Source organism: Limulus polyphemus, unplaced genomic scaffold (genome assembly GCF_000517525.1).
Source record: "Limulus polyphemus unplaced genomic scaffold, Limulus_polyphemus-2.1.2 Scaffold2827, whole genome shotgun sequence".
Lineage (NCBI taxonomy): Eukaryota > Metazoa > Arthropoda > Merostomata > Xiphosura > Limulidae > Limulus > Limulus polyphemus.
Window position 1 is genome coordinate 46918 of NW_013668437.1, and position 14127 is coordinate 61044.

Genomic DNA, 14127 nt, shown 5'->3' on the forward strand with positions numbered 1-14127 from the left:
ATGAAATTCGAAGAGTCAAACACCTAAGAGTACGTTGAAATGACGTTTTCTCATGAGTGATGATATCCGCAATCCTACCAAATTCGTTATTACTTCGGGGGAAAAAGTGTGATTTATTTTTAACACCCCTTAGTTCTAAAATTGCTTCATTTATTTGTGTTGTAGTCTTGTAGAAAGATTCATGTTGGATGTTGTTTATTAATTTTATACGTATTGCTATTGAATGAAGTTACAAATTATTACTTTTTATATCATATAATCATTTTCAGTAATAATCATTTAGCCTATTTGCTTATGCGAACTAATAGTAAAATAATAACCACCTACAGTGACTTTTAGATTTACAAAAATACAGCTTGAATAGAAAATTCTAGTCTCGTTTGCTTGAAAGAAAATAACTACAGCAACTTCAACGGAAGCTATAGCGTTTTTTTTAGATTTAATCAGGAATCCCTCGTCCTTCTTGACTCAAGATCCCAATGACATTATCATTATACACCTAGGCCGAGGATCCTCACTCAATGAATTCAGAAAAATGAAGTCGCCTAAGTTACTTTTACTTATTTGGTTCTCGTAACACACTCCTAATTGCTGTTATGTTGGCACATAGTGTTATCTCAGCCACTTCTCAGATGTCAAGATCAATTTGGATGAAATATTTTTATCTGTGTTATTTCACTCTGATACGAACTTTTACCCGCACGGGTTGCCGTCCTCAATTTGAGAACCCAATCTTTGTATTATAATAAGTATTGTTTTATTAAAAATGTTACAAAATAACTCGGAAACATCTGCCCTTATCATCTTGTGTTTCATTGTTCTCATTTTCTTTTAGATTTATAAGCCTCTATTCTTGTACTATTATCTTCATGAGAGTTTAATATTTGTGTTATGATTTACATTAAATAAAAATGTGACGCTTTTAAACTTTTCGTGCGTAAGTTGTTTGAAAATTAACTTTTGTGTTTATTTCTTATTTTTTTATAACTATACTACACTATTTTATTTTGGGAATGGTTTTTATAATTTCCTGAATTCTTACTTTTCAGCTATGAACTTTATTTCATTTTTTTCTTGTTTTAAGTTAAACAATTTTAAAAGTGGAATTAGTTCATTTTCGTGTTTCATTAAAGGTATTTTTTTATTGTACGTAGAACTTATTTTGTGATATATATATTATTTTGCTTTTAGATTTCAGAAAACGAAAGAAAAATATCAAGTACAATGTTGAACTGCAAAACTAAAAAGCAGGAATAATGAGTACAATGACAAAAATTATTTGTAAAATTATGTAAAGGAAATTAACAGTTAAAACCTTGAAAACAAAGACATATGCTAACAAATAAGTTTGTTTGTTTTGTAGTTATGCACAAAGGGCTATATGTGATCTGCTCACCACGGGTATCGAAACCCGATTTCTACCGTTGTAAGTCTGCAGACATACCGCTTTGCCAGTGGGAGGAAACAAGTAAATGAAACACATTACATTTAACCTATTTTCTCCAAAAATATATTAAGGCGTTGATTTCAAATATAATAACGTACTTTTTTCTTTTCGTTATTTTAAGTCACAATATGTACGCAAGTTTATATTTTTTATATTTCATTATTATAAATACAAAATTGTTATTAGCTTTTAAACATAAATAAACTTTTTTAATTAATGATTCCTCGGTGGGAGTTGCAACACTAAAATCTGGGGTTCGATTCCCCGTTGTGAGCGCAGCAGATAAGTCATTGTGACTTTCCTATAAAACAAACACACACAATGAGATAATCATAAGAGTAAAAAATCAACACAAATAAGTTTTTCAGACGACATATCATTATTTGAAGTATGTTTATAGTTATTTTGTTTTTAGAGCAAAGCTACTTTAAGCTATTTGTTGTGTCCACCACGGATAATTAAGGCCTGGATTTTAGCGTTGTAAGTCCTTAAACTTACCGCTGTGCTACCTGTGGACTATGTTTATATACTTTTAGGTTTTAAATACTTATGTAAACTCTGAAATCAATATATAAGTTAGTGTTTGTTTGTAATTAAGCACAAAGCTACACAATGGGCTATCTGTGCTCTGCTCACCACGGGTATCGAAACCCGGATTCTAGCGTTGTAAGTCCGTAGACATACCGCTGTGCCACTGGGGGGCATAAATTAGTGTAAGAAAATATACTATTACTATACTTAGTGTAAGAAAATATACTATTATTATACTTTATATTTAATTTTTTTAAATATGTCAGTTAACTATAAACATATTAAACAAAATTAAGTGTTTCAATTCTAATTAAAGCATACTGTTAAGTATTTCTTCAGAAAATTCGTTGTAGAACATTTATTTGTACAAAGTAATTTTATTAAAAACCTTTAATTCTGGTCTGTAAACATCGTCAAAAGAGGGAGTTAGAAATCCCTTCTTTTCTAACAAAATAATATTTTGCAAGTGATGACCAACCAGACGATAGCATTTTATCCGATAAGCCAATCAAATAAGGTATAACAATCTATCTTTTGTAACTCATATATGCAGTCAGAAGAAAATCGTAGTATCTCTTTGGATTAATGACTCGGGTTTCATGATTTTTTAATCCGTAATTTAATTGTTTGAAATTTCATATAATGTTTTGGCGCTAATCTTTCATTAACATTAATCTTTTTATGAGTTTTTTTTTGTTTATTCAGTTAAATGTTTAATAAACGACGAATAAATATAAGGTCTGAAGGAAGTTGATTCCAAATTCTCCCAACATGGAGATTGCATAGCCAGTCTTAAGCAGCCATATTTACGTTACGAGCCATTTTGTTACGGTGCGTTTTGGGTGGTTGCGTTTTAATATTTCACTACCTATTGGTTGTTTTCAAATAATAATTCCAGGTGGATTGGTTGCAAGAAGTATGTAGTTCGTTTTATTTACATGATACATTGTTGCTTTTAGATTGTTTGGAAACTTTCGTTGTGATAATTTTTTGTGAGTGAGAGTTTATCAACTATCGCTTGGACACTCGTAATTGTTCACTGCTCGGTCAGAATCCGCGGGCTGTTACTTCAACGCTCGGGAGCATCGTTGCTTAGGCCTACTAAGGCCGATGGCTTCGATGTTAAGTCGCTACTGATTAACGAGGTTGGAAATATTGTCAGTTAGCGCTTATATAAAAGTACATTTTAACTTTTTTCCAGGTAAGTGGAAAGTGTTTTAAGTGTTAGCATGCATTAATTACACTCTATATATGTTCATTTAGTTTTAGAAAGACTAATTTATCAAAGCAGAAATTTATAGTAATTTAAATTTACCAAGACTGAAGCGAGAATGACGTCTTTGTCCGCCATTTTGATTAATATCATCATTTTTGTGAGTAGAAAACTATATTTTTGAGTTAGTGGAGTTTTGTAGGAAAATAATAGAAGGAAAGTGCAAACCCATTTCACTTACTAAAGATATAAATAAGAAAAACGGAGATAAATGCTATAAGTTTATGATGTGTAAATGGATAGCTTGCAAGATTTACAGAACTCCAGGTAAGCTAAGGATTTGGTTAAAAAACAAATTAGGAAATTCGAAATGGTTTATGAAAAATAGTTGCCTAATAATGTCAGAACTAACACAAATAAGATGTTAAAATGGGGACTGGGCACCTAAGGAATACTGATAGCTAGGGTTTTGTTTAACTTGAACTTTAAAGATTATGAGTATGAGATGACTGTTTTAAGTATTCTCATCAAGAGAAAATGTTGCCAATATTCCTTACCCTGAGCGTTCTGTAGGAAATGGGACTGACTTGACTTGTGTAGGTAGTAAGTAGAAAGACAGAGATTAAAGAAAAGCAAAAAGACCAGACAGGGTTTTCCCCAAGTTTTTAAAAGTGGTCAGAGCTTATGTATGTAAGGGAGCCTTTCTCTCATTTTTGGTACTGTTGTAGGGTCAATCAATACATGTTAGGCTGGAGAGTCAGTTATGTTACTTTTATATTTAAAAGGAGTTATTATAGTTGCTCTACAGATTTATAAGACAGTGGAAAAAATCTAGATAGTCTGATAAAACAAGCTTTATTAAACATTTAGTTAAATAATGATACAAAAGAAATTGAAGTAAGAATTCTGTATGGGGATAGTTTTTTTTTTCATTTTTCGGTTGGTAATTTGTTACTTGGTTATTATATTCATTTTTCAATTCTTTAAATTTTTCTTACTTATTTAATTTCTCATTTTGTTTCTTGTAGTTTTTGTCTCTTTTCAGTCTTTTCCCACTATGATGGTTTTCCTGTATATTCTGGTATGCTGGTTGTCTTATTAGCATTTTTTACTTACTGATAATAAAAATTTGATTATAATTTATATATTAATTTAAAAGTTATTACTTATGTAGTTCATATTATTTTTAGAATAATAAAAGAGCTACAGTGTTATAAGTTGTATTGTATTTTTGTAGTGGTTGTTGGTTGTTGCTGTGTTTATGGTGATGAGTATAAACTTATGGTATTCATCAGGTGTCTTAATTTGTTTTTACAGTATGAATGTTTTTTTACTGTAAATTTACTAATAAATGAGACAAAGTGATGTGTATGTGTTTGGTATTTGTAAGTTTTAGTTGGCACTGTATATGCTTTTGAATTTATATTTGTCTGTATTTCTTGATTTAAGAAATTTTTACTGTCCTTTACTATCGCATAATGCCATGTATGCTTTCCAACAATCTGCTATTATGTTGCTTCTTAATTTAACATTTTTTTAAAATCTTTATTAATGTTTCTGAAGTTTGATCTTTTAGTTATGTCGGAACATATTTTCTGTTTCTCTACAGGTTCCTCTCAAAACCTACATAATTTCCACTAATTTTCTCTGATATATTTTCCTTTTCAGAATCTGGATTTGATAATTACACAGGTGAAATTCTCTGTCCCACTTTTTATTTGTATCATATTTTCAATTATTACTTATCCTATATAATTGTAATAGTCTGGCATTGTTCCTTACAATTTTGCCCCACTTTCTCCCAGCGGGTTAGTGGAAAGTTTACCACTTGCAAACAGAAATCAGGGGTTTGAATACCCTTTGTGGACAGACTGTAGATAGCCTATTGTGTAGCTTTGCACTAAGAGAACATCAACAAATCCTTGTGATTTATGTAGTGTGTGTATGCCACTATGTGTATGTACCACAGATTTTCTTTCCTTGTATGCATATTGCATATTGAATGTATATATTAGTAGTTTGATGTATTTACTAACTGATATTTTCGTTTTTGAATCATATATTTTTATTTAGTCCTATTTTATTTAGTTTCTTTTTTTGTTTGACATCTTCGGCATTTGTGTGTTTTTGGTAGTAAATGTATTTCTTGCCAAAACTTTGTTACTGTATTTTGTCTTTTTTTTTTAGGAATTGATCTAGATAGTTTTATTGTCTTTAGATTTTCCAGTAATTTGGCATGGTTGTATATCATCTTTAGTTCTTGTTTTTCTGTTATATCTGAAGTTATTCCAAGACTTTTGACATACTGTGTTTTGTTTTTGTGATGGATTTATGTACTGCATGTTTCTATATTTGTGCAGTGTTTTTGGTTTGTGTAAACAGCTCTATGGATTTTTGTGAAAGTTTTGTATTTGATTGTTAGTAATATTTATAAGGTTTCTTTGTAACAGTTTTTTCTCAGTTGTGTATTTTTGGTAATTATTGGTTTATGATTGTTGCTGTAACCAAATGTTGTTTTTGTTCTTTCGTGTTGTTGCTTTTTGTTTTCACTGAATATTTGTTCAGTTTAGTTTCATATCAGACACCGCAAGTTTTTTCTTATTTAACATTTTAAATTTATTTTTTAAGTTTTCTCTTGACTCCAATATTCTTGTAACCCCCAAAAAATGTAGCCTACTTTTTAAGTATTTATTAGTTCCTTTTTTCACTATTGAATTTTTATTGTATATATTTTGAGTGTTTTGATAGTTTTTTGAGTGACATGATGACTGACATCCCAATAAGGAACTTTTTTTTTCAAGTGTTTCACTTGTTATTTGGAAGATGGAAAGGTTTCAGAGTAGATGTACTGAGATTTTCAGGAAAAAAAGTTGATAAGGTGCCACATGTAGGATTATCTTAGAAAATCAGATCAATACGGGTTTTGGAAAAGAATAATTGAATGGATTATAGGGTATTAGATTGGGCAAAGCCAGTAGTTGTTTGTTATTAATATTAGTAGTGTTTTTAGTGGAGTGATTCAGGGGTGAGTGCTTGGACCTTTGATCTTTGCTATTTATACTAATTAAATTGATAGGGACAAAATTAACTTTGCTGGGAACATTAAATTCTTAGGTATTTCTAACTGTATTGTGGATGTTTAGATAATATAAAGTGAATGGGATCAAGTAACTAGTGAGTTGGACTAATATATAGCTAACTGTATTGAGGGTGTTTAGATAATATAAAATGAATGGGATCAATTTATTGATGAGTTGGACTAATATTTATCTAATGACCTTTAATTACAGTATGATGAAGAAACAACTATAAACTCCAGAACAAGGTTATATTTATATCAATAAATGTTTTGTTTCTGCAACTTCTTTAGGAATGACCTTCTATTTACATTGCTAGACTCACAATGATAAACAGACTATAGAGAGTTGCAGTAGTTTTTCAACTGTGCTCATGCACATATTAGAAAGTAGTGCACTCACTTCATGGTCCCAAAAAAAGGTGAAAAACCTATGTTCTGGTTAAGGTATATATAGGTACATTTTCACAACTATTTGAACAGCTTACATACAAATACAGCTTTTACTCTAGAACACTCAGCAAAAAGTGTCCAACTCAGTTTCCTAGATGTTTTTAATTATTTACTAAGTAAACATAATGAGTATATCAAATTCCATCTTGTAGACCAGTTTTCCTACACTCAGATTTGCATCACCACACTCATATCAAAATAAAAGCATTTATTACAGGACATGTTAGATGTTCAACTGATTTTAGAATTCTAAAGAAACAAACTCAAGGGACTGAAAGATCTACATCACACATTTAAACTGAATAGTTACTCAGATAATTTTACCTGTGATACATTCTAAACTGCTACAAAGAAAATTAAAAGATTAACTGATACTACTTGCAATTAACTTTGTGGTAAGATAATACCATACATTAGTGACAGATTTAATTAAAAGAAACTAACAGTCAGTGATATAAAGGCCAGGTTTGTGTATAAAACTTGTTCAAAACCAAGCAAAACTAAAACAGATATTAATATATTGTGCATGATATCCAGATAATGGCTGCAAGAAAAAGAAATTTTCTGCTAAAGATGCGTGAAGATTTAACAGATAAATAAAAAATATTATGTATATAATAACTTGTAAAATATACAATGAATCTTACATTGTAGAAAGGTGCATTACCTGACAGACTTTCTAACGTGCAAAAGCCTAAATAAACTTAACAAAAGTACTAGGGCTGTAGTGGACTATGAAAAACATGGTAGACCAGCAGCTGACCATCCTTTATGGATAGAAATCCTTGCTATGGTTTATGATTTTCTTGACCGTAAGTACAGGGTAAGCCTTACTGATCTCAAAACTTGACTAACAAATTAATCATGACAGGGAATAGACATTGCGATCATAGATCTTCTTATATTTCCTTAGTAGAAAAAGTACTTGTCTTTCCATGGGTTAATTGGTTGATATATTTTAGCAAGTGCATAAAATTTATCATGAAAGTAAAAATATCGATCCAATTTCAAACTTAAATTATTTCTGAATTAAGGTATTTTCTGTTATATCACCAATGTTTTTAATAAAAAACAAACCACTTTAATCAACCTCTAAATTAAGAAATCGACAAATATTTTTCCATTTTTTGTTGTTTATACATTTCATTTTATACCTTTAGTACGTAGACTAACAACAATATTAGGTTATATTTTTGTTTGTAAGCAATATAACATGAAAGACATTGTTGGAATGCATTGTTACCAAAATGCACTGGCTTTTCTATTTATTAGAAGTTGTTAATCTAACTGATATACTATGGGGTGCACATACATGTGGACAAGTAATACCTAGGTGCACACCCTCAGGGTCCACTTAGTATGGGTGCAAAATTTCAGGTTTTTAGGTTCTTTCCTCCTGGAGCTATGAAGACCATACACACAGACATGCCCATTTATTATTATAGATAACTTCACATTTTTAATGTTTTCTTTTTTTAATTTATTTACATTTGTTTATGTTCATATTTCTTTTTTACATCAGTGTTCAAATGAACTTTAATATAATTTTAGGCTACACACCTCCATTTATGTCATTTGAAGTTGCTGTACTTTTACATTATTGTTTAGCATCAGTGTAAACAATATTATCCATATGATCATGTTCCCTACTCATCATTGTTCTACAGAACAAATTTATAAGTGTAGTCTACTAGTTGTGAGTCTAGCACTGTAAGAAGATCATTTCTGAAAAACTTTTATAAATCAAACATTGAGTGAAATAAATATAACCTTGTTCTGGAGTTTATGGTCGTTTCTTCATTATACTACATGTCTTAAGTTATTTTAGTTAGCACCTTGTAGCAAAGACCTTCAATTAAAGTAAGTGCAAGTTAAGTTTCATAATTTGTATCAAATGATAAATTGGACAACTATTTGGTAAATGACCTTTAATTATCTTAAGTGTAAGGTAATGAATTTGGGTTGCATGTTTGAGATATATATATATGAAAACACAATAGTGTGACTGAAGAAAAGGGAACTTGGCATAGTGGTGAATATGTCACTCAAGCCTTCAAATTAGTGTTATGTTGCTAGTTGTAAAGTTAATAGAATTTTAGGTTGTATTTCTAAACATATTTATTACAAGTCAAAAGAGATAATTAGCTCTATACAACTCATTAGTTTGGCCTCATCTGGAATACTGTATACAGATTTGGTCTCCTTATTGTAACCAAGAAAATATATTAACTTATTGGAGAGGGTTCAGAGGAGGATTATAGGATAATTCCAGAGATGGAAGGTTTATCTTTAGGGATAGGTTAAGAATTCTTATTTTCTCTTGAGAAAAAGGGTAAGTGATGACTGTATTGAAACTGACAAGGTTATCTAAAAGAATCAGTAGGGTAATGTTGTATAGTTTCTTTGTTCTTCACTCTAGAGCTATTAGACAGCATTACATAAGTTTAAGATGTGGAAAATGTAAGGTAGGCTCCAGTTAAGAATGTTTTATTTTTTTATAAGGGTAATTGGCTTTTGGAGTGAGTTGATAACAGTAGTGGAGGCCAGAACTTTACAGGAGTTTAAGAGATAGTTCATGATTACCCAAAAAACAAAGGGTGGGTTTTAAGTTTTTACTTTTCTCCCGGATGAGTATGCAAAGACAACCTTGAACAATCAGATATTGTGTATATGAAATGAAAATGTAAAATTTTATAAGAATAACTGCGAGTTTTAATTTTTTAAGGTAACAGCTGATAAAAATGATGTTCAATAAACTGTTTACAATGTAATTTCATACAACTTGTACTAATGTTATAGGCATTATGACAATGTTAGAAAGAGCCAAATTAAAACTGAAGTAACAGTATCATTCAAAGTTAGGCTGAATGTGTCATAATATTGATTAAAGTTAAAGATGTTATTATAAGCCTTGACAAATCCTGGTTGCCATGGTGACTAAAGATTTCATTGTGGTTCCTTATATTTTCTCCCATTTTATTCATGTGTTTGGATGTGCTAAATAGAACTCGAATCTAGAACAGTTTCAGATTCTTGGAAGTCTGGAACTATTTTCATTTTCTATGAGTCTAAAATTGAACTTTGTTTCTAGGATTTTAATGGTGTATTCAGCACTTAATTATGTTTTTTCAGGAATGAAGCATTGTGGTTACACAACATATTACTAATTTTGCACCATTTTGTTTTTCTTCTTTCTCTCAATTCAACCAATCAGTGCGTGTACTTAGACTCAGGCTTGGATGGGACCAAAGGCAGTTAGTTCAGGCAATATTATCAAGTGGTTGTTGATGTCATGTGATCATTAGCATGCACTCGTTGCTGTGAAAGTAAATAAATATAGCCCCCATTTCCTGGTACAAACAAATTAGGTTAGGAACACCAAAAGGCTTTTGCTTATCCTTGTACATTGTGGTAGTAATGAGTAGGTTATACCTATTCTGAAACAACCTGCTTGATCTGTTGATATTAAATGATTATTTTCATTTTACTTTCATTCACTGTAAGAATCCACCTAAGTTAGTTAGTATATTTCGTCTACTATTTTAATAATTGTGCAAATTTAAGTTTAACTTTAAATATATGTTGTATAATAAAGTTTAATAATGAACCCTTTGTTTTTTAGTGTAAAACTGTGTCTCGTACCATAACCGCACAACCGACTCAAAATATATTCCATAACTTTTCTATACTGGACCTGGCTCCTAAGTTTTTGGACTGGCTTCTAGACCTGAAAATATATGTCAAGGCCTGGGTTATTACTAATATATGTATATGTAAAACAAAAGTCTTCATGAAAGAGAAATGTAGTTTTTAATATGTATATTTATATGAAGGAGCATTAACATAGTAGTAGTAGTAGTACCAAATTTTTAAAATTGTGTCAGTTTAATTTACAATCATATGATTAACTGCTGAATGACTGATGTTACATTTTATCAAAGCCTTGTTATTCAGTAGTTTGTGTAAACATGAAAATATGAACAGTAACAATAACTGATGGCCGTCATATCTAAACATGCACTGTTGGGGGTTCAATTCTTTAAGTAAGTTGAATAACCTTTAAAAAGTAATTTGCAGACACTCTTTAGAAAATTTTGTATGTTATAGCAGCATAATTATTTATGGATAAATTTTAAATGATTTGTTTCACCATGTTAAAGGTAATACTTTGTGGTATAATTGTTAGCCTAAATATTGACATAGTAGGAACAGTATAGAGTAGGGTCACAAGAAATGAACTTTTTTTTTAATTGTGTTAGACTTGTTTTAACTGTTCATGAGAAAGATCTAAGAATAGAAGCAAAGACCTAAATGCTAGGATAGTAATAAACTTATGCTTTGAAAGTTGTTCTTGGGCCAAGTAACATGTTTTGGTTGAGTTTAAAGAAAACAGAGTAGGTAGATAGAAAACTTTTTTTTTTTCAAAAATTTGCTGCTACTAGTAATAATTTTGTTATCAAACTAATTCAATAATATTGTTCAGTTTTCATTTGTGGGTGACAAATATGTTCTTATTAGAATTTGTTTGCTTTTGAGGCAGTAAAAGGTGACTTCAATTTTTGTCAATACACCATTTTTCTGTTTAATGCAAGGCTTTATTGTAGCTTTGGCTTTGTTTGAGGAAATACTATAATTTGATTGTCTCTTAACATGCTTAAAATATGAATACGAATTCAGTCAGACATTTTTTCATCTATGAATCCTGTGGACTTGAAAAATTCAATTCAAAATACTGTCTTTGTGCTTAGAGGAGGGAATGTTATATTTTTATTAGTCACTCACTAACAATGTCAGTATTAAGGAATCCACACACAGCTTCTTGACATTGTGAAACTTGGAATTTTTGGGCTCTGTGTAAAGTTAAATCTTTTGTAATCACTCTTGTATAGAACTTGTACATAAAGGTATTGATAGATACTCTTGCATGTCCATCCATGTTTTGTGTGTGTGTGTATGTATGTATGTAGTGTGTGTGTGTGTGTGTGTATGTGCTATCTTACTTTGAACTTGGACACTTATATTGCAGTTATTATTATAACTTAAAAGATTAAAGTGGTGAAAATATCAGGCTTCTTAGACTTAGTTATATTTGTTATAAATGTTTATGGTTGAACATTTCTGTAATTTTCAAGTTCTAATATAAAATTATTGCAAAGTTAGCTTTCTATATTGATACCTCTTTTTTTTTGTTTTTTATCTTGGGCAAAATTACTATTCAATCAGTTACTAACTTAGGAAAAAATTTGCTCAATGAGATGGTGTATTCGTTAGATATAATTGGTTTAAGCTTAGAAGCTTAGATGAAGATTAATTGTTATACAGAATTTTTTATTATTATTGGTGTATGGGGATGTAAAAAATACCTAGAAAGGTATCTAAATAGGCAACTTAATGTCTGACATGCCTGAGATGATTAAATAAGAGATGGATTTTAAGTAATTTAATTGTTTTTGTTTTAGCACATGTATGAATAAATATGGTCAAAAGTATGACAATAGTACTATATAAAATATTTAGTACGTTAATAAAAATGATAAATTTTTTGATGATAAAAAAAAATATATATATGGCTGTTAAAGTAATTGTATGATCTCTGGGCTATATTTAACATAGATGTTATTTTTTTAATAAGGGAAAACTAATTACCTGAATGGCCTTCATTCACTTCATTTCTTTTGTTATTTTGATCTGGGGCCAGAGACAAAATACTAATACTAGTAGACACGATCTGAGATAGCCTTGTCTTGTTTGATGTTTATACTATACCAAGTTTTTTACTTGCTCTGGCAGTTGTATGTTTTAATTCTCTCTAGTTTTTGTAATTTGTGTTTCATTACTTTATATTTTATCTGTTATCTTCAGTAATTAATCTCTGGCACTGTGTTTGATTTATTATAGGAGCAATATCTTAGCAAATAGAAAATATAAGACATTCTTATTATATATTCTAGCTCATCAATATTGGTAATTTGAGTTTTTAATTGGTATGAAGCTATAGACTTGGTATTTTGACTTCACAAACATCTCATTTGAACCAGTGCTGCATTCAACATGCCATGTGACACACAAAAATTGATGTTTACCTGTGTTTTTTTAATATTTACTTTTAAATTAGCAAATTGAGTTCTATATAGTACTAAAATTTGAATTATAATCTACCGTTTGATACCAAACTTATTGATATAAATTCATGAAATAGTAGTTCAATAAAATTTTGAATGTGAGTCAACAAACGAGATGACATGTCTTTCACCTGTGACCTGTCTTGAAAGGGTTAAGAGGAGATTGGACAATATCAAAGTAATTACTTGCCAGTTAGTCTTCAGTGGTTGGGAATTACTAGTCCAAAAAAAAAGAAATTCAACAAGAGCATTTAGACAAGTTTCAAGTTATCATAGATAGTCAACATGCTTTACAGATGTATGGTCATGACTTACAAATTTGCCAAATTCCTTTTAACATAGGATACTTATTAGAAAGAGTGTAGCTCTTAGGGTAGGAGACTGTGTAAATGGACTGAGAGTTGGTTGGGTGGTAGAATCCAGAATAGTTTGCTATAGATGCAGTAAAAGTACAGCAGATTAGTGTTAGAAGTGGTGTACTTCAGGGTTATGTGTTAGATTCTATGCTATTTCACACTTTTACTGACCAAATTCATAATGGCAAAACCAGTAAATTGGTTAGATATGCAGTTGGTATTAAATTAGTGAGCATTTCAAATTGTACTAAAGATGATGTTTTTTAGAGAGGTTTGCTATTTAATATTAATAAAAGTAAGGTTATGCATGTTCTGTTCAGTTTTGGTCATCTTATTTAAAAGAACATGATGAGTTACTAGAGAAGGTATGGAAAAGAGCCAACACTATGATTCAGGCTTCAGAAGGGGTTATTTTTTATAAATAGGTTAAAGTCTTTTGACCTGTTTTTTTGCTGGAGCTCATAAAGGTCACACTGAATAACTACTTTATTACTGTACTTTTGTTGGTCTTTTTTTTTTTTCATTACATTTTTCGATGTTCTTTTATTATAAATAATATAAAATTTTGTTTATGCTAACAACATAAAAATAAGAACTAATGTTAGTCCTAAAATTAACTAATCTGTTCAGATGAAATATGGAAAAAATAGACCAGAACAAGTGCAAGAAAATAAGTGATCCTTTAGTGATATTTGTGAACCCAAAGATATTCCCAGATGAAGCTAACTTCACTTTATGCATTGTACAACATGTAAACAGAACTAAATACAAATATATATGAAAAAAAACACTTCACAAATAGTTCATATTTACATATATTGTACTAAAAGTACTTTATCAACTTGCCTAATTATGCTTACATACCCCATTCTTGTATTACTTAGTATTTTAATGAAATACCGTATGAAGATATTTTTTCGTTCGTAACT

The 14127-nt window shown here is 30.1% G+C and overlaps 1 protein-coding gene across 2 annotated transcripts in view; it reads left to right on the forward strand.

Annotated features, from left to right (window-relative positions):
* The first annotated feature begins 2586 nt into the window (after positions 1-2586).
* LOC106468005 (histone acetyltransferase KAT6A-like) overlaps positions 2587-14127 on the forward strand; it is a 100216-nt gene continuing 88675 nt past the window's right edge. Inside the window, exon 1 of one of the 2 annotated variants that reach the window (XM_013928400.2) lies at positions 2587-3179. The gene's annotated coding sequence lies outside the window, so the exon portion shown is untranslated. The remainder of the gene's footprint in view (positions 3180-14127) is intronic. The other variant, XM_022396280.1, reaches the window with a different exon arrangement.